Source organism: Salmo salar, chromosome ssa05 (assembly GCF_905237065.1).
Source record: "Salmo salar chromosome ssa05, Ssal_v3.1, whole genome shotgun sequence".
In the NCBI taxonomy this organism is placed as follows: Eukaryota; Metazoa; Chordata; class Actinopteri; order Salmoniformes; family Salmonidae; genus Salmo; species Salmo salar.
Window position 1 is genome coordinate 70,726,005 of NC_059446.1, and position 20,303 is coordinate 70,746,307.

Genomic DNA, 20,303 nt, shown 5'->3' on the forward strand with positions numbered 1-20,303 from the left:
TTTACATTTTAATTTCTACATCTTCTGGACTTGAAATTCACAGTAAATGAAACTGAAACTTAACTCTGAGTTACTTGTATTATTGAAAAATAAGACATGTTACCTTGTATCAAAGCCAGTAGGAGAACATGTGGGACCCTTCCTCTTGTCTCCCCCATTGTGTTTTGGTGGTCTATGAGTGCACCTACTCTTTTATATTGGTATTTTGGGGTCCAGCCCCCTACACAAAAATCCCAGGAAACAAGCTAATATCATATCTTTATATGCCAGTGTCCATCATATAGTACTCGTTCTTGTCAAACTACAAAAGAGGGCTCACATTTTATCGTTTTTGTTTTCTACAAATATTTTCCTTGGTGGCATGGTGTGAATGACCAATTAGGGGAATCTGATTGACAAATGGTGACAGAGAATGTGTGTAATCTCTGAGTCACCTATCCCCCTTCATCCCTCCTGTCTGCCTCCTTCACACTGATACAGTATGTAGCTTAATTGTGGCAATGGTATTGTAGTAAAGAATCATTACAAATATTTCACTGATCAATTAGACATAAAAAAACGTACATAAATAGTATTACTTCTATAGTATTTAATTGTGTGTAGTTTAAGTCTATGTTTTCTGACGACAGCTTTACTGGTTTAGAACAGGACTAAAGTCTCACAAAAACACCATGATAACAAAATGTGTTAAATGTTTATAATGTAGTCAACGATTATAGAATAGAACGGTACATACTGTACATCAAGTATTATATACCGTGTCTGTGATATTGTAACGTAAAACTTTAACATACAGTACCTATATCATTGACATTCCCATTTCACAATTATTCCTGGCACTGTGTGTGTAACAAGGCAAAAACACATTCCTTTCACATCTCCCAGGTCAACACCTGTAGAAGTGTCTAATCTGTGGGGAAAGGTCCCTATCAGGGAACACCTGACTACACCTATGTGTGTCTATGCCAGATCAGGTTTGATTGATGAATAGTGGCGGAAAAGGTATGCTGCCTGTCATTATCTCACTGTCCAACCAAGGAGCATGAATAGAGGAGCAAACTGGTCATGCGAAAGACATTCAACTATTCTATGAAACCAACATAAGTACCCACATGCTGTATTACAAAGCTCTTAGGTTGAGGGTAAGAGGTCATATTAACCAACATAAAGCCCTGAGAGAGAGAACAGGCACCCTATGATAGCAACATCAAAACATGAGAGCTGAGTTGAACAGTGGGACATTGTACTTATCTCAGTGCCTGAATGTTCTGCCTGCTGATGTACCAAGTGTTGTATTTCATGTTATATATTTACACAAAATCTGAGCAGTTCCCATGTATGATATTAGTGTACATTCCTTTTGGTGGTGTAAGAGCTCTTTTTAATGTTGCACACTTCCTTCTCCTTCTGTGTTCCCCCCATTAACATGCCCTGCCTTCTTACATCTTCCCTGTCTACCCTGTCTACTCTACACATGTAGAAGAGGTAAGTCACAGTGAAATTGTCCCATGGAAATCCTAATCCATCCTTCCCAATATTGAGTTGCACCCTGTTTTGCCCTCAGAACAGTCTCATTTTATCAGGCATGGACTCTACAAGGTCTCGAAAGCATTCCACATGGATGCTGGCCCATATTGACTCCAATGTGTCCAACAGTTGTGTCAAGTTGGCACGATGTCCTTTAGGTGGTGGACTATTCTTGATACACACAGGAAACTGTTGAGCAGGAAAAACCCAGCAGCGTTGCAGTTCTTGACACACTCAAACCGGTGCGCCTTTTATTCTACTCATTCACCCTCTGAATGGCACACATACACAATCCATGTATTAATTGTCTCAAGGCTTAAAACCCCTTCTTTAACCTGTCTCCCCCCGAGCATCTCTACTGATTGAAGTGGATTTAACATGCATGGAACCAAGGCTTTTCCGGTTACAGAAGTCAACAAATGAGAGCACCTGGGGAGTAGGAGTGGAGCTAGGCACTGCAGGGCCTGGATTAACCTCTACATCACCAGAGGAACAGGGGAGGAGTAGGATAAGGGTACGGCTAAAGGCTAACAGAACTGGTCGTCTTGTACGTTCGGGACAGAGAGTAAAAGGAGCAGGTTTCTGGGCGCGATAGAATAGATTCAAGGCATAATGTACATACAATGGTATGGTAGGATGTGAGTACATTGGAGGTAAACATAGGCATTGAGTAATGATGAGAGAGATATTGTCTCTAGAAATGTTTAAACCAGGTGATGTCACCGCATATGTGGGAGGTGGAACTAAATGGTTGGTTATGGCATATTGAGCAGGGCTAGAAGCTCTACAGTGAAATAAGACAATAATCACTAACCATGACAGTATAATGGACAAGGCATTTTGATATTAGGGAGAGGCATGCGTAGCCGAGTGATCATAGGGATCCAGTGAGTTGTTGGGCTGGCTGGAGACACGACGATTCAGACAGCTAGCAGGCCGGGGCTAGCAAGCTAGCAGAAGGGCCTTAGAAGGACGTCGCGACGGAGGAAAGTCTGTTTTAGCCTCCACGTGCAGTGACGTCGATAGACCAGTCCTGATGGATTAGTAGGGTTCTTAGTAGCAGAGGGGTCCAAGTCAAATTGGCAAAATAGGTATAGTGGCCCAAGAAATTGGCCGATGGAGCCATTCAGCTAACAGTCCAATATACTCTAGACAGCTAGAGGGCCGCGGCTAGCAGGCTAGCGGATGGGCATTCAGGGGACATCGCTGCGCAGGGGCCAGTTGAGTACCCCCTCGAGCAGGTTACGTTGGTTGTCCAGTCGTGAAGGATCGGTGGGTTTCCGTGCCTCGTACCGGCAGTAGACGGGGTCCAGGTATTGTAGCCCAGGAGTGGCTGATGAGCCTGTTCAGCTAGCCGGGAGAATGGGCCTAGCATGGGCTAGCTCCAGGCTAGTTGGTGCTTGTTTCGGGACAGATGTTAGCCAGGAGTAGTCCCTTGGATAGCAGCTAGCTAGCTGCGATGATCCGGTGAAAAGGTTCAGAGCTTGCGGTAGGAATCCGGGGATATAGAGAGAAAATAGCTGGCGAGAGCTTTCCGAGCTAAAGGTTAGCCTGTTTAGGATTGGGGGCAGTATTTTCATGGCCGGATAAAAAACGTACCCGATTTAATCTGGTTATTACTCCTGCCCAGAAACTAGAATATGCATATAATTGTTTGATTTGGATAGAAAACACCCTAAAGTTTCTAAAACTATTTGAATGGTGTCTGTGAGTAAAACAGAACTCATATGGCAGGCCAAAACCTGAGAAGATTCCATACAGGAAGTGCCCTCTCTGACCAATTCTTGTCCTTCTATAGCCTCTTTATGGAAAATAGAGGATCTCTGCTGTAACGTGACATTTTCTAAGGCACCCATAGGCTCTCAGAAGGCGCCAGAACGGGGAATGATGACTCTGCAGTCCCTGGGTGAAAAACAGTAGGGGATTTGGAAAGTGGTCAGCCTGAGAACAATGACACGGGCGCGCGTGTGCATGTGAAGACACCATTTTCTTCTTTCAGTGTTTGAACGGATACAACGTCTCCCAGTCGGAATATTATCGCTATTTTACGAGAAAAAAAAATCCCATAAAAATTGATTTTAAACAGCGTTTGACATGCTTCGAAGTACGGTAATGGAATATTTGGAAATTTTTTGTCACGATACGCGCCGGCGCGTCACCTTTCGGATAGTGTCTTGAACGCAAGAACAAAACGCCGCTATTTTCTAAGGCTTTCATTGGCTCTAGGAAGGTGCCAGAACGTTGAATGATAGCTCTGCAGTCTCTGGGCGAAAAACAGCAGGGGTTTTGGTGAGTGGTCCGTCTGAGGACAATGACACTGGTGTGCGCGTGCATGTGACGACTCCATGTTTTACTTTCAGTGTTTGAACGGATACAATGTCTCCCGGTTGGAATATTATCGCTATTTTACGAGAAAAATCGCATAAAAATTGCGTTTGACATGCTTCGAAGTACAGTAATGGAATATTTTGAATTTTTTTGTCACGAAACGAGCCGGTGCGTCACCCTTCGGATAGTGACTTGAACGCACGAATAAAACGGAGCTATTTGGATATAACTATGGATTATTTGGAACCAAAACAACATTGGTTGTTGAAGTAGATGTCCTGAGAGTGCATTCTGACGAAGAACAGCAAAGGTAATCCAATTTTTCTTATAATAAATCTGAGTTTGGTGAGGGCCAAATTTGGTGGGTGTCAAATTAGCTAGCCGTGATGGCCGGGCTATCTACTCAGAATATTGTAAAATGTGCTTTCACCGAAAAGCTATTTTAAAATCTGACACCGCGATTGCATAAAGGAGTTCTGTATCTATAATTCTTAAAATAATTGTTATGTATTTTGTGAACGTTAATCGTGAGTAATTTAGTAAATTCACCGGAAGTTTGCGGTGGGTATGCTAGTTCTGAACAAAACATGCTAATGTAAAAAGCTGGTTTTTGATATAAATATGAACTGGATTGAACAAAACATGCATGTATTGTATAACATAATGTCCTAGGAGTGTCATCTGATGAAGATCATCAAAGGTTAGTTCTGCATTTAGCTGTGGTTTTGGTTTTTGTGACATATATATGGATATTGGTGAGGCGTTCCGCTAGCGGAACGTCTGTCCATAATTAAGCTTTATTTTGATGTATTTCACATATATTTTCATGAATGTTAAATATTTATATTTCTGTAGTTTGAATTTCGCGCTCTGCAATTTCACCGGATGTTGTCGAGGTGTCCTGCTAGCGGCACGTCTAGCGGTAACAGGTTTTAATAGATTACATGTTTATTGTTTCCTTGTTACCTTACTCAGAGAGAGGGCTGGTTAAAATTATGACTTCAACACCAGTATGTGAGTTCAGATTTGTGTAAAATGCCTTCCTCTCTTTCCTCATCCCTTCATGACTGCAACTGACTCCGAAATGTCCTGTTGCCCCAAAGCAGAATGTTTCAGTTGACTACCATCGTTAGTTGATTATATTGAATCGTGTGTGTTAGAATAAAAGACTACACACTACCCTGTAGTCAACCCCTGTGGTTTGTGTATGATATCCCTGTGGATAACTGGGTCAAAGTCAAATTCCCTGACCTCTTAGCATAACTGTGGTAATCAGTGACTAAACTGACTGGAAGTTACCGTCACTGTAATCTCATTCCACTGCGCAATAACCTGGAGTCGAAGTTATCTTCAATGTGAAGGTGAGTAAGGTCTGTCTGATCTGATCTGGTGTGTCTGCAGGTATGACCTATTCACCTGACTGCATCATGGACTGCACTCAACCATTCTTGATGATGATGTCATCCCTTTGCCAGCAGCTTACCACCCTGCGTCCCACTGCTGGCTTGCTTCTGAAGCTAAGCAGGGTTGGTCCTGGTCAGTCCCTGTATGGGAGACCAGATGCTGTTGGAGGGGAAGTAGGAGGCACTCTTTCCTCTGGTCTAAAAAATATCCCAATGCCCCAGGGCAGTGATTTGGGACACTGCCCTGTGTAGGGTGCTGTCTTTCGGATGGGACGTTAAACGGGTGTCCTGACTCTCTGAGGTCATTAAAGATCCCATTGCACTTATTGTAAGAGTAGGGGTGTTAACCCTGGTGTCCTGGCTAAATTCCCAATCTGGCCCTCAAACCATCACGGCCACCTAATCATCCCCAGTTTACAATTGGCTCATTTATCCCCCTCCTCTCCCCTGAAACTATTCCCCAGGTTGTTGCTGTAAGTGAGATTGTGTTCTCAGTCAACTTACCTGGAAAAATAAATACAGTTCTTATGGATGTAGGACAACTGTGAGATAACAAGTAGATAAGGAGGATAACAATATACAGTTTAGTGGACAGGACTGGGTTAAAGAGATTAACTTATTGTATGTCATCCCTTTGCCTAAAGAGCACCATCTTATTTATTTCTGGTTGATGCATTCAGAAGAGAACAACATGAAATACAGCATTCTCAATTTAGAAAACTCTCTCTCCTTATGGATAGCATAAATACAACATGAGTTATTGAGGGAACTTAGAACTTCCTCAGCATTTGAGGCTAATCATTTCTTAACTACACTTTCAGTAACTGCAGTCTATGGGTCTGATATAAGGGGAACATGTATATTTGGTTAACCTGTTATGGCTAGGGGGCAGTATTTTCACGGCTGGATAAAAAACGTACCCGATTTAATCTGGTTACTACTCCTGCCCAGTAACTGGAATATGCATATAATTATTGGCTTTGGATAGAAAACACCATAAAGTTTCTAAAACTGTTTGAATGGTGTCTGTGAGTATAACAGAACTCATATGGCAGGCAAAAACCTGAGAAGATTTCATGCAGGAAGTGGCCTGTCTGACAAGGTGTCGTTCTTCTTGTCTCTGTTTATTGAAGAGTGAGGATCTTAGCTGTCCCGTGACACTTCCTACGGCTGCCATAGGCTCTCAGAAGGCGGCAAAATGTTGAATCGTGGCTTTGCAGGCTCTGGCTGAAAAAAAGTAGCGCGTTTGGGTAGTGGCTGGTTACAGTACTGTGAGACTCAGGCTCGTGCCCGCGTCGACCGAAAGCTTTGTTTTCTTTCCTCTGTTTAGCTAAATGGACATTCCCGGTCGGAATATTATCGCTTTTTTACGAGAAAAATGGCATAGAAATGGATTTTAAACAGCAGTTGACATGCTTCGAAGTACGGTAATGGAATATTTAGATTTTTTTTGTCACGAATTGCGCCATGCGCGCGACCCTGATTTACCATGTCGGATAGTGTCTGGGACGCACGAACAAAACGCCGCTATTCGGATATAACGATGGATTATTTTGGACCAAACCAACATTTGTTATTGAAGTAGCAGTCCTGGGAGTGCATTCTGACGAAGACAACAAAAGGTAATCAAACTTTTATAATAGTAAATCTGATATTGCTGAGTGCTAAACTTGCCGGGTGTCTAAATAGCTAGCCTGTGATGGCTGGGCTATGTACTTAGAATATTGCAAAATGTGCTTTCACCAAAAAGCTATTTTAAAATCGGACATATCGAGTGCATAGAGGAGTTCTACATCTATAATTCTTAAAATAATTGTTATGCTTTTTGTGAACGTTTATCGTGAGTAATTTAGTAAATTGTTAGCAAATTCCCCGGAAGTTTGCGGGGGGTATGCTAGTTCTGAACGTCACATGCTAATGTAAAAAGCTGTTTTTTGATATAAATATGAACTTGATTGAACAAAACATGCATGTATTGTATAACATAATGTCCTAGGTGTGTCATCTGATGAAGATCAAAGGTTAGTGCTGCATTTAGCTGTCTTCTGGGTTTTTGTGACATTATATGCTAGCTTGAAAAATGGGTGTCTGATTATTTCTGGCTTGGTACTCTGCTGACATAATCTAATGTTTTGCTTTCGCTGTAAAGCCTTTTTGAAATCGGACAGTGTGGTTAGATAAAGGAGAGTCTTGTCTTTAAAATGCTGTGAAATAGTCATATATTTGAAAAATTTAAGTTTTTGTATTTTTGAGGAATTCGTAATTCGCGCCACGCCTATCATTGGATATTGGAGCAGGTGTTCCGCTAGCGGAACGTCTAGATGTAAGAGGTTAACAATGTTGCTTTTGTCTCTTCTCATGAAAATCCACAAATAGTTCCGCAAACTATTGCTCACTGCTGAAACACATGATGCAATTTATCCTTCTGACAATGTAGGCTAAAAGCAGAACTGAACCAAAAAAAGTACACTGTAATATCCTCAGGGGAGATCAACATCACATACAGTATCTATCTTCTAGATTATTCACTATCTATCTTGACAATTCTACTTTACCAACTTGTTTTACAACCTTAGTACTGTTTTACAGTTTGATCCACCGTCTCCTTGTGTGATTGCACAGTTAGAGCACTGCACAGTATGACAGTATAGTTTATACTTCCTGTGTCACTGTTTTTGCACCTTACATACATGAAGGGCACTTTTTGGAATTTGCTGTATGATCGATGAGAAACTCCATATTGCAAATGTACGGTCCCTTACTAGACGTCCGCGAATGTTTGTAAATTCACGGATGGCGGCGAGCCGTGCACCGGGGCCAGATCTTCCAGGAAGTCATCGAACGAAGTCTCTCGGACATTCGGTTTCCGTTTTATAAAATGTTCAAATTTTGCTAATTTTTCCGCTGTCCCGGTAAATTCCAGCAGATGGCAAATGGAATCTTATTGCAAATGTGCAAAACATCACCAATCACGAAATGGCCATTTCTCCTAAACGGAAAAGACTTGGTGAGCATAGGTTGAGCATAATGGGCAGTTAGCCCAGAACAAGATGTCGTCGAGGCCTCAATGCTTTTTGAGTTAAGGCCTTTCTTTCTGGGATTAAAGGTAAAAAACGAAAATAGAGCACTAATTTGACCGCTTTACGTCAAAGTACATGAACCTACGGTGTCAGGAAAGAAAGAACCAGACATTTATCTATCATGCAGGCGTCCCACCCGTGGTGCACTCCATCAACAGCAGGTGCATTTCAAGAGCGGCAAATTTGAATCCAAATAAATGTCAAAATTCAAATTTTTCAAACATACAACTATTTTACACCCTTTGAAAGATAAACATCTCCTTAATCTAACCACGTTTTACGATTTCAAAAAGGTTTTACGGCGAAAGCATAAATTTAGAGTATGTTAGGACAGTACATTTACAAGAGTTGTGTGTAATGTTTTGTCAATTCAAAGACAGGGTCACCAAAACCATAAAACCAGCTAAAATGATGCACTAACCTTTTACAATCTCCATCAGATGACACTCCTAGGACATTATGTTAGACAATGCATGCATTTTTAGTTCTATCAAGTTCATATTTATATCCAAAAACAGCGTTTTACTATGGCATTGATGTTGAGGAAATCGTTTCCCTCCAATAACCGGCAGTCAAGTCAGCATCACAAATTAAATAATTAAAATTAGAAAACATTGGTAAAATATTATATTGTCATTTAAAGAATTATAGATTTACATCTCTTGAACGCAATCAACTTGCCAGATTTAAAAATAACCTTACTGGGAAATCACACTTTGCAATAATCTGAGCACTGCGCCCAGAAAAATACGCGTTGCGATACAGACTAGTCGTCATGTTGGGGAGATCTAAAATCGAAAATACTATGTAAATAATCCATTACCTTTGATTCTCTTCATCAGATGTCACTTCCAGGTATCACAGGTCCATAACGAATGTAGTTTTGTTCAAAAAAGCTCATCATTTATGTCCAAAAATCTCCGTCTTGTTAGCACATGATCTTAGCCCGCCGGACTTCACTTCATGAACGAGGGGAAAAAATATATTTACGTTCGTTCAAACATGTCAAACGTTGTATAGCATAAATCATTAGGGCCTTTTTTAACCAGAACATGAATAATATTCAAGGTGGACGAATGCATACTCTTTTATAACGTATTGGAACGAGGGTACCCAACATGAACTCGCGCGCCAGGTGTCTAATGGGCCATCATCGTTCCATGGCTCTTGTTCGGTCAGATCTCCCTCCAGAAGACTCAAAACACTTTGTAAAGGCTGGTGACATCTAGTGGAAGCAATAGGAAGTGCCAAAATATTCCTCAGCCCCTGTGTTTTTCAATGGGATAGGTTTAAAGGTAATACAACACATCAGGTATCCACTTCCTGTCAGAAAATGTCTCAGGGTTTTGCCTGCCAAATGAGTTCTTTTATACTCACAGACACCATTCAAACAGTTTTAGAAAATGTAGGGTGTTTTCTATCCATATGTAATAAGTATATGCATATTCTAGTTACTGGGTAGGAGTGGTAACCAGATTAAATCGGGTATGTTTTTTTATCCAGCCGTGTCAATACTGCCCCCTAGCCCTAACAGGTTAAAGCTAAAGGGGTAGTGCAATTTTTAACAACATCCAATTGCATGGTTGGGACTGGTTGTCCACAAGCTAAACTACAGGTGATAGATGTGTGTGGTACTGAACTTTGTCACCGACATAACCATTGTTGGTTTCATTCATTTCAACTTACAGAGAAGATATTGTCAGAAATAATAAGTAATACATTATTTGTAGTTCCCTATCTTGTTATTGGTGTTTTAATAATCAAATAGCATAGGGAAATTATTGATTTCCTGAATACACGTGCTGTACACTCCAAAAATATAACCAGAGAAACAAAGCAACTGTGAGTGAGACAGCTATTGCTAATAAACAAAACAAACAAAGGATTTATAATTTACACATACTGCGCACAGGGCTATTTCATTTCCCTGTTATGATACCTAACAGTACATAAGGTATCATGTACACCATACATGCAAATGACCAGGGCAATGGTACCCACGTCACCCTGAGAGATGGTGTTCCTCTGTGTTGCTGCTCTACTAAACCATGGGCTGCATGCTAATGATTTTCCCAATTTGTGGTATAGTAGGCCTCCAGTTACCTCAACAGTATGTATTAGAACTGAAAAGAGCAGTAGTTTAATAGAACCCCCCCCCCCCACCACCACCACCACCACCACCCCCCAGGCTCAGACAGGGCTTAGACTCTAGAGGGTTAACGGCACATGGTGTACATAGCTGTATTTTTGTATATCAAAATATTCACGATCCATCAAGATCTGATGATCTATTATAACATTATCAATAAAATATTATTTCTAGACTGTTAGTTGAGTATAAATTCTAAAACAGATAAACACCTAATGTATTGATAATAGCAAAGTCGTTAACTGACATTTTTGTTTGTCTAGGGATCTGTAAGGTCTAATAAGGGATACGGTATTAGAAAGAAAGTTTGGTTGGCACATAGACACAGAGAAGGTTATGGGGGCTTCACTGGCCATGTCTGAACAGACCTGGTCACCCTGACTGACCCCAACTGGTCCAGATGATTGACAGTGGGGCGTGTTCAGCTCCGGACGTCTGAGTAGATGGTGGATGCAGCATCAGGGGCAGGCTTATGGGCAGGTTTTTTCACTTGGGATTGGGATTGGTGGGCCTGGTAGGTGGGTTAGGTCAGCTGACTGGGCCTGTTGTTGACTCGGACCTGAGCGTACTCTGTGGAGGAAGTACCCAGGTTCCCCAGCTGAACTGACCCACCATCCTTCTTCTGGAATTGCGTGATGTCTGCATAGTTCAGCTCCTAATAGGAGAGAGGAGAGACATGTCCTAGATAAGTCCTGACCATGACCTGACCAGGAAAAACTCAGGTCCCTACTTATATTGTCTGTCATCAGGAGCTATAAGCAGCAGAGCAATGGATAATTACAAACACTGAGTTAGTTCAGTCAACTTGTTTTGGTTATTTCTCATACAACTTCTTGAGGGCAGGGAGCTTATCCCCTCAAACTGTGTGGTCATTAGTAGCCTTGCTTTCCAGGAGTGAAGGTGTGTCACGCAGCTAGTGAACCAGTTACCAGACTAGACCATTATGAGAAGGTTGCCATGTTTCTGTTGTTATCTTGAAAGAGGTCAGTGGTGTTGATTACAAAGATAGTTCCTCATATCTTTTATATTTCTTTTGGTTGAGTTTCAGGAGATATTAAATTGCAGCCAAATGGACACATTAGAGCTAATGGCACTTGACAGAAATACATTTGTCTGAACTGATTGGCTAAGGAAACCGTTATATCTATTTTAAATACTTCACAAAAAAAGGTGTTTAAGCTTAATAAAATAATCTCTTCCTGGAGCAAAGTCCCTCAGCCTTACAGTAAACAGACCACGTATACTGCCCCTGCCTGGAAGTGTACTCATTACTGTAATGACATGAGGTTATAAACCCGGTCAAAGGCCAGACTTTTGCTTAGCAGAGACGCCAGGAGATATAGCCTATCTAGAGTTTGGCTCTGGTGCTACACTATATATACAAAAGTATGTGGACACCCCTTCAAATGAGTGGATTCGTCTATTTCAGCCACACCCGTTGCTGACAGGTGTATAAAATCGAGCACACAGCCAAGCAATCTCCATAAACAAACATTGTCAGTAGAATAGCCTTACAGTATGAGCTCAGTGACTTTCAACATGGCATCGTCATAGGATGCCACTGTTCCAACAAGTCTGTTTGTCAAATTTCTGCCGTGCTAAAGCTGCCCCGGTCAACTGTAAGTGCTGTTATTGTGTAATGGAAACATCTAGGACCAACGACAGCTCATCCACAAAGTAGTAGGCCACACAAGCTGCTGAAGCGTGTGGCGCGTAAAAGTCGTCTGTCCTCTGTTGCAACACTACCGAGTTCAAAACTGCCTCCGGAAGCAACGTCAACACAATAACTGTTCATCAGGAGCCTCATGAAATGGGTTTCCATAGCTGAGTAGCCGCACACAAGCAAAATAACGTTACCTGCCTCAATGCATAGTGCCAATTGTAAAGTTTGGAGGAGGAGGAATAATGTTATGGGACTGTTTTTCCTGGTTCGGGCTAGGCCCCTTAGTTCCAATGAAGGGAAATCTTAACGTTACAACATACAATGACATTCTAGACAATTATGTGCTTCCAACTTTTCTGTTTCAGCATGACAATGCCCACATGCACAAAGCAAGATCCATACAGAAATGGTTTGTTGAGATCGGTGTGGAATAAATTGACTGGCCTGCACAGAGCCCTGACCTCAACTCAATCGAACACATTTGGGATGAATTGGAATGCCGACTGCAAGCCAGGCCTAATCGCTCAACATCAGTGCCCGACTTCGCTAATGCTCTTGTGGCTGAATGGAAGAAAGTCCCCGCAGCAATGTTCCAACATCTAGTGGAAAGCCGTCCCAGGAGAGGGAGGCTGTTACAGCAGCAAAGGGGGGACCAACTCCATATTAATGCTCATGATTTTGTAATGAGAAGTTTGATGAGCAGGTGTCCACATACTTATGGTCATCTAGTGTATGTCAACTATCATATTATCATATAGTTATGATTGACCCATCTTTATCTACACTGTGACAAGTCTATCTGTGATTATTATTATTGCATTATTCTCTTCAGTCTTTTTACTATTGTGATCAGGATCTCTGATAGCCAGACAAGCTATGATACAATACAAGTAGACCATTGTGCAGCTCTTTTACCTCAAGATGGCCGAATCAAAGTAATAAAAGCAGGCCAGTCATTTATCTATGCACTTACAGTATGACAATATTGTTAAAAATGGATGTACTATACATTGGTATTACATATTAGCCTACATCCATATCAGATAAACAAATGTACTATGGAAGCTATGAAAACAGAAAAACATGAAAGTTAAATGCATAGTACCTGGTTTCCTCCTGGTGCCCCTCCATTAGCAGAGCTTTTACCTGCTGAGATGACACACAAACAGCAGTTAGAGATGGGGCTGTAGTTTACAGTATATAGGCTTCACAATCCTGAAGCACTGATCAACTTTGAGTGTCTATACTCACACCATTGAAAGCATTGCCTTAGATTACAGGCATGATGCTATAAGAGGTTTTAACAGTAGGTTATCGTTAGTTAATATGTTGTGTGTCTGTGTAGAAGATTATGGTAAACAGGAGCAGAGAGATTGTTTGCCCACGTAGACAGAATAAATTAGGTATTTAGAGAGCTGGGAACTACCCACTGGGCATAGACGTCAATTCAACATCTATTCCACGTTAGTTCAACGTCATTTCATTGAAATGATGTGGAAACAACATTGATTCAACCAGTGTGTGCCCAGTGGGTAGAGATATGGAGCTCATTTGACTATTAGAGAGTGTAAGGACCGACGCTGGAGATGAGAAGCAGGTACGGGGAGTTTTTAATATGGAACAGACAGGTAACAAAACAGGAACAATGTCAGCACACGGGTAAACAAAGACATATGACAATTAATGCTGCAGCAGGGAATAGAGCGTGAAACCAGACATAGAGGAGGTAATGACAGAGGTGACCGGACCGCCAGCACTCACCGATGCTTCTTTAGATGGCTGCATCATTCTGTAAGGACCCTACGCTGGACAAGAGAAGCAGGTACGAGGAGTTGACATTTAATACGGAACAGACAGGTAACAAAACAGGAACATCGTCAGCACACAGGTAAACAAGGACATATGACAATTAATGCTGCAGCAGGAAATAGAGCGGGGATCCAGACAGATATAGGGCAGGAAATGATAGAGGTGGTTGAGTCCAGGTGAGTCCAATAATCGCTGATTGCGCGTGATGGGGAAAGGCAGGAGTGCGTACTGATGGTGGCAGGAGTGCGTAATGCTGGCGAGCCTAAAGCCATGACATCATTTTCAGGAATTTTCCAAGCTGTTTAAAGGCACAATCAACTTAGTGTATGTAAACTTCTGACCCACTGGAATTGTGATAAAGTGAATAATAAGTGAAATAATCTGTCTAAACAATTGTTTGAAAAATTACTTGTGTCATGCACAAAGTAGATGTCCTAACCGACTTGCCAAAACTATAGTTTGTTAACAAGAAATTTGTGGAGTGGTTGAAAAACTAGTTTTAATGACTCCAATGTAAGTGTATGTAAACTTCCAACTTCAACTGTATACACCGGGAATAATAAGCGACACCTGGAGGGGGTTGGAGACAATCACAAGGACAGGTGAAACAGATCAGGGTGTGATAGGTGTAAACTTTCTATAGACACTGTATATGTTCATCCTTCTCAGTATATGGACACTATTCAGGCCATTGAATAGTTACAAAGGGACGATCATGTTGGGTGGTTTGCTTTTTCCTCACTGCATGACAGAGCATTTACCAGCTACAATATACAATGCTCCTATGGAAATTGTCCTCACAACCGCAGCAACCAACACTGCATGGAATAACCCATATACAGTATTCAGTACAGAATCAGCTAATAATCCAATGCCGTCTGCTTTGTCTTGCGTGCCAGTCATAGGCCTTTCTTCTCATGTGTCGTAGACAGGGTTGGGGAGTAACGGATTACATGTAATTGGCTAATCCGTTACATGTAAGGGATTACAAAAAACGGTAACAGTAATCCTTTACGTTACCAGCTAAAATACAGTAATCACATTACAGATACTTTTGAAGAACTAGATGATTACTTCGAGGATTACTTTTAACCTCTATGGGCTAGGCGGGACGAATTCGTCCCACCTACGTAACAGCCACTTGAAGCCTGTGGCGCGATTTTCAAAACCTTAAAAATCCTATTACTTCAATTTCTCAAACATATGACTATTTTACAGCTATTTAAAGACAAGACTCTCGTTAATCTAACCACACTGTCCGATTTCAAAAAGGCTTTACAACGAAAGCAAAACATTAGATTATGTCAGCAGAGTACCAAGCCAGAAATAATCAGACACCCATTTTTCAAGCTAGCATATAATGTCACATAAACCCAGAAGACAGCTAAATGCAGTACTAACCTTTCATGATCTTCATCAGATGACAACCCTAGGACATTATGTTATACAATACATGCATGTTTTGTTCAATCAAGTTCATATTTATATCAAAAACCAGCTTTTTACATTAGCATGTGACGTTCAGAACTAGCATACCCCCCGCAAACTTCCGGAGGAATTCGCTAACATTTTACTAAATTACTCACGATAAACGTTCACAAAAAGCATAACAATTATTTTAAGAATTATAGATACAGACCTCCTCAATGCACTCGATATGTCCGATTTTAAAATAGCTTTTTGGTGAAAGCACATTTTGCAATATTCTAAGTACATAGCCCAGGCATCACGGGCTAGCTATTTAGACACCCGGCAAGTTTAGCACTCAGCATAATCATATTTACTATTATAAAAGTTTGATTACCTTTTGTTGTCTTCGTCAGAATGCACTCCCAGGACTGCTACTTCAATAACAAATGTTGGTTTGGTCCAAAATAATCCATCATTATATCCGAATAGCGGCGTTTTGTTCGTGCGTCCCAGACACTATCTGAAATGGTAAATCAGGGTCGTGCGCATGGCGCAATTCGTGACAAAAAAAATCTCAATATTCCATTACCGTACTTCGAGGCATGTCAACCGCTGTTTAAAATCCATTTTTATGCAATTTTTCTCGGAAAAAAGTGATAATATTCCGACCGGGAATGTCCATTTAGCTAAACTGAGGAAAGTAAACAAAGCTTTCGGTCAACGCGGGCACGCGCCTGAGTCTCACAGTACTGTAACCAGCCACTACCCAAACGCGCTACTTTGTTTCAGCCAGAGCCTGCAAAGCCACGATTCAGCTTTTTGCCGCCTTCTGAGACCCTATGGCAGCCGTAGGAAGTGTCACGGGACAGCTAAGATCCTCACTCTTCAATAAACAGAGACAAGAAGAACGACACCTTGTCAGACAGGCCACTTCCTGCCTGAAACCTTGTCAGGTTTTTGCCTGCCAAATGAGTTCTGTTATACTCACAGACACCATTCAAACAGTTTTAGAAACTTTAGGGTGTTTTCTATCCATATGTAATAAGTATATGCATATTCTAGTTACTGGGTAGGAGTGGTAACCAGATTAAATCGGGTACGTTTTTTATCCAGCCGTGTCAATACTGCCCCCTGTCCTAAACAGGTTAAATTCAGAAAGGATGTTTGCAAAAAAACATCTTTGACACTTTTCTCAATGACATTCAAATCAGCATTGAAAAAAGGCACAAGTTTAAGGTTGTTCCACCTGACCGAGTCTGACCACAAGTCAGAGACCACTATGATGACACACCAAATATGTTTGGTGGATCGCGGGAAAAGAGCAGGATTAGGCTTTTGTAGGCTACAGTCCAAGCTCTCTCTTCCAATGGTGCGACTCCTGAAGGCATCCAAAGATTATCCAACTTGAATAAACACTTGGAGGTAAGGATGACAGCACTGGTGTAGTCTACGGCGATATGGATATCACTTATTATTGATATTTACATAGCGCATTGATGTGAATCACTCTGCTGCGCTCTCATTTAGCTATTTGTGCCTTACGGATTGTGTTTGTTGCTGTTCACAAATCTAAGTGTGTATTTGAACCCAATAATGATTGAATTCAAGAAGTAAGCTGCCTATCATTCATTGTTTTTGAAACCAGTGGACAGCCAGTGAAAAATGCGCTCTTGCAACAGCTGCATAGTGCACATGCCAGCCTATGGAATAAAAGTGGGGCTTTTTTTGCTCAATCTAAATCATGCTGCTAAAACTTTTTTTCCATAGGCCTAATGGACACAGGCTGAAACTTGCACACTTTTGATAGACTTAAAGGAGCAATCTGTATTGCTACATCCATTTTTGGAATTATAAAATATATATATTAATGTAAAGGTATCATTCAATCATATTATTGTATGTAGTAGAAAGCGATGTGTTAGAAGAAGCCTACATAACCGACCCATAAAGTAAAATGTAACATCCATATATAGCCAGCTATGTAAACTTTAACATTGATTTATCCTGCAATAGATATTGTTCAATTGGTAACGTGCATTTTTGTATTTTTCTAATGCCTCTTAAGGGGAAAGTAATCTAAAAGTAACTAAACATAACAGATAACATTACTGAGTTTGGGTAATCCAAAAGGGTGGCGGTCTATGTATATTTGTAAACAACACCTGGTGCACGAAATCTAAGGAAGTCTCAAGGTTTTGCTCGCCTGAGGTAGACTATCTCATGATAAGCTGTAGACCACAATATTTACCAAGAGAGTTTTCATCTATATTCTTCGTAGCTGTCTATTTACCACCACAAACCGATGCTGGCACTAAGACTGCATTCAATAAGCTGTATATGGCCATAAGCAAACAGGAAGATGCTCATCCAGAGGCAGCGCTCCTAGTGGCCGGGGATTTTAATACAGGGAAACTTAAATACCTCATTTCTACCGGCATGTTAAATGTGCAACCAGAGGTAAAAAAACTCTAGAACACCTTTACACCACACACAGAGACGCGTACAAATCTTTCACTCGCCCGCCATTCGGAAAATCTGACCATAATTCCATCCTCCTGATTCCTGCATATAAGCAAAAACTAAAGCAGGAAGCACCAGTGACTCAGTCGATAAAAAAGTGGTCAGATGAAGCAGATGCTAAGCTACAGGACTGTTTTGCTAGCACAGACTGGAATATGTTTCGTTATTCTTCCAATGGCATTGAGGAGTACACCACATCAGTCACTGGCTTCATCAATAAGTGCTTCGATGACGTTGTCCCCACAGTGACTGTACGTATATACCCCAACCAGAAGCCATGGATTACAGGCAACATCCGCACCTAGCTAAAGAGTAGAGCTGCTGGTTTCAAGGAGCGGGACCCTCGGAATCTTATAAGAAATCCTGCTTTGCCCTTTGACTAACCATCAAACAAGCAAAGCATCAATACAGGACTAAGATTGAATCGTACCCCACCGGCTCCGACGCTCGTCGGATGTGTCTGGGCTTGCAAACTATTACAGACTACAAAGAGAATCCCAGCTGCGAGCTGCCCAGTGACACGAGCCAACCAGATGAGCTAAATTACTTCTATGCTCACTTCGAGGCAAGTAACACTGAAACATGCATGAGAACATCAGCTGTTCCGGATGACTGTTTGATCACGCTCTCTGTAGCAAGAGTAAGACCTTTAAACAGGTCAACATTCACAAGGCCGCAGGGCCAGACGGATTACCAGGACATGTACTCCGAGCATGCGCTGGCCAACTGTCCCTGACTGAGTCTGTAATACCAACATGTCTCAAGCAGACCACCATAGTCCCTGTGCCCAAGAACACAAAGTTAACCTGCCTAAATGACTACCAACCCATAGCACTCACGTCCGTAGCCATGAAGTGTTTTAAAAGGCTGGTCATGGCTCACATCAACACCATTATCCCAGAAACCCTAGACTCACTACAATTTGCAGACCGGCCCAACAGATCCACAGATGAAGCAATCTCTATTGCACTCCACACTGCCCTTTCCCACCTGGACAAAACAAACGCTTATGTGAGAATTCTATTCATTGACTACAGCTCAACGTTCAACACCATAGTCCCCTCAAAGCTCATCACAAAGCTAAGGACCCTGGGACTAAACATCTCCCTCTGCAACTGGATCCTGGACTTCCTAATGGGCCGCCCCAGGTAGTAAGGGTAGGTAACAACACATCCGCCACGCTGATCATCAATATGGGGGCCCCTCAGGGGTGCATGCTCAGTCCCTTCCTGTACTCCATTTTACATTTACATTTTAGTCATTTAGCAGACGCTCTTATCCAGAGCGACTTACAGTAGTGAATGCATACATTTCACACATTTTTTTTTTCATACTGGTCCCCCGTGGGAATCGAACCCACAACCCTGGCGTTGCAAACACCATGCTCTACCAACTGAGCCACACGGGACCTCATGCCTGCATGGCCAGGCACGACTCCAACACCATCATCAAGTTTGCAGATGACACAACAGTGGTAGGCCTGATCTCCAACAACGACAAGACAGCCTATAGGGAGGAGGTCAGAAACCTGGCCTTACGGTGCCAGGACAACTACCTCTCCCTCAACGTGACCAAGACAAAGGAGATGATTGTGGACTACAGGAAAAGGAGGACCGAGCACGCCCCCATTCTCATCGATGGGGCTGTAGTAGAGCAGGTTGGGAGCTTCAAGTTCCTTGGTGTCGACATCACCAACAAACTATCATGGTCCAAACACACCAAGACAGTCGAGAAGAGGGCACGACAAAGACTATTCCCTCAACAAGAGCCTGAAAATATTTGGCATTGATCCTCAAATCCTCAAATCCGCATACGGCCCAGTACATCACTGGGCCCAAGCTTCCTGACATCCAGGACCTCTATGCCAGGCGGTGTCAGAGGAAGGCCTTAAAAATTGTTAAAGACTCCAGCCACCCTAGTAATAGATTGCTATCTCTGCTACCGTACGGCAGGCAGTACCTGAGCGCCAAGTCTAGGTCCAAAAGACTTCTTAACAGCTTTTACCCCGTTGGGTTCTGATAGCTTGACTTATGAAATCATGAAATATACTTATTCCTTTCACTGAGGGAGAGAGGGTAATTAATAAAGTTTACATTATGTCAGGATATGTTATTGTTAGCCGTCAGGGATCCTATGGGAGGAGGAAAGACACAGTCTGGTATGAGTCAACATGACAGCCGTGAGTTGGGGAGGAGTAAGCACTTTGGGGCAGAGATCAGGTCAGATGAAGGGAGTAATAACAGATATCACTAAGGTTCTGTCTAGCAACAGAGATGCATTGGCTGTTCAGATGTGTGGGAGGAGACTCAGCAGAGGAGAAAGGGTTAAATATCAGTGATTGTGTGAATGTCTTTTGACTGTTCAGCTGATCGATCCTTTGGGGTGAATAATCTTGGTTTAACCTTTCATAGTGT

At 41.9% G+C, this 20,303-nt stretch overlaps 1 protein-coding gene across 4 annotated transcripts in view; it reads right to left on the minus strand.

Moving 5' to 3' along the window:
* LOC106605564 (carcinoembryonic antigen-related cell adhesion molecule 5) overlaps positions 1-20,303 on the minus strand; it is a 51,868-nt gene that overhangs the window by 8,640 nt on the left and 22,925 nt on the right. The gene's annotated exons all lie outside the window — the stretch shown is intronic.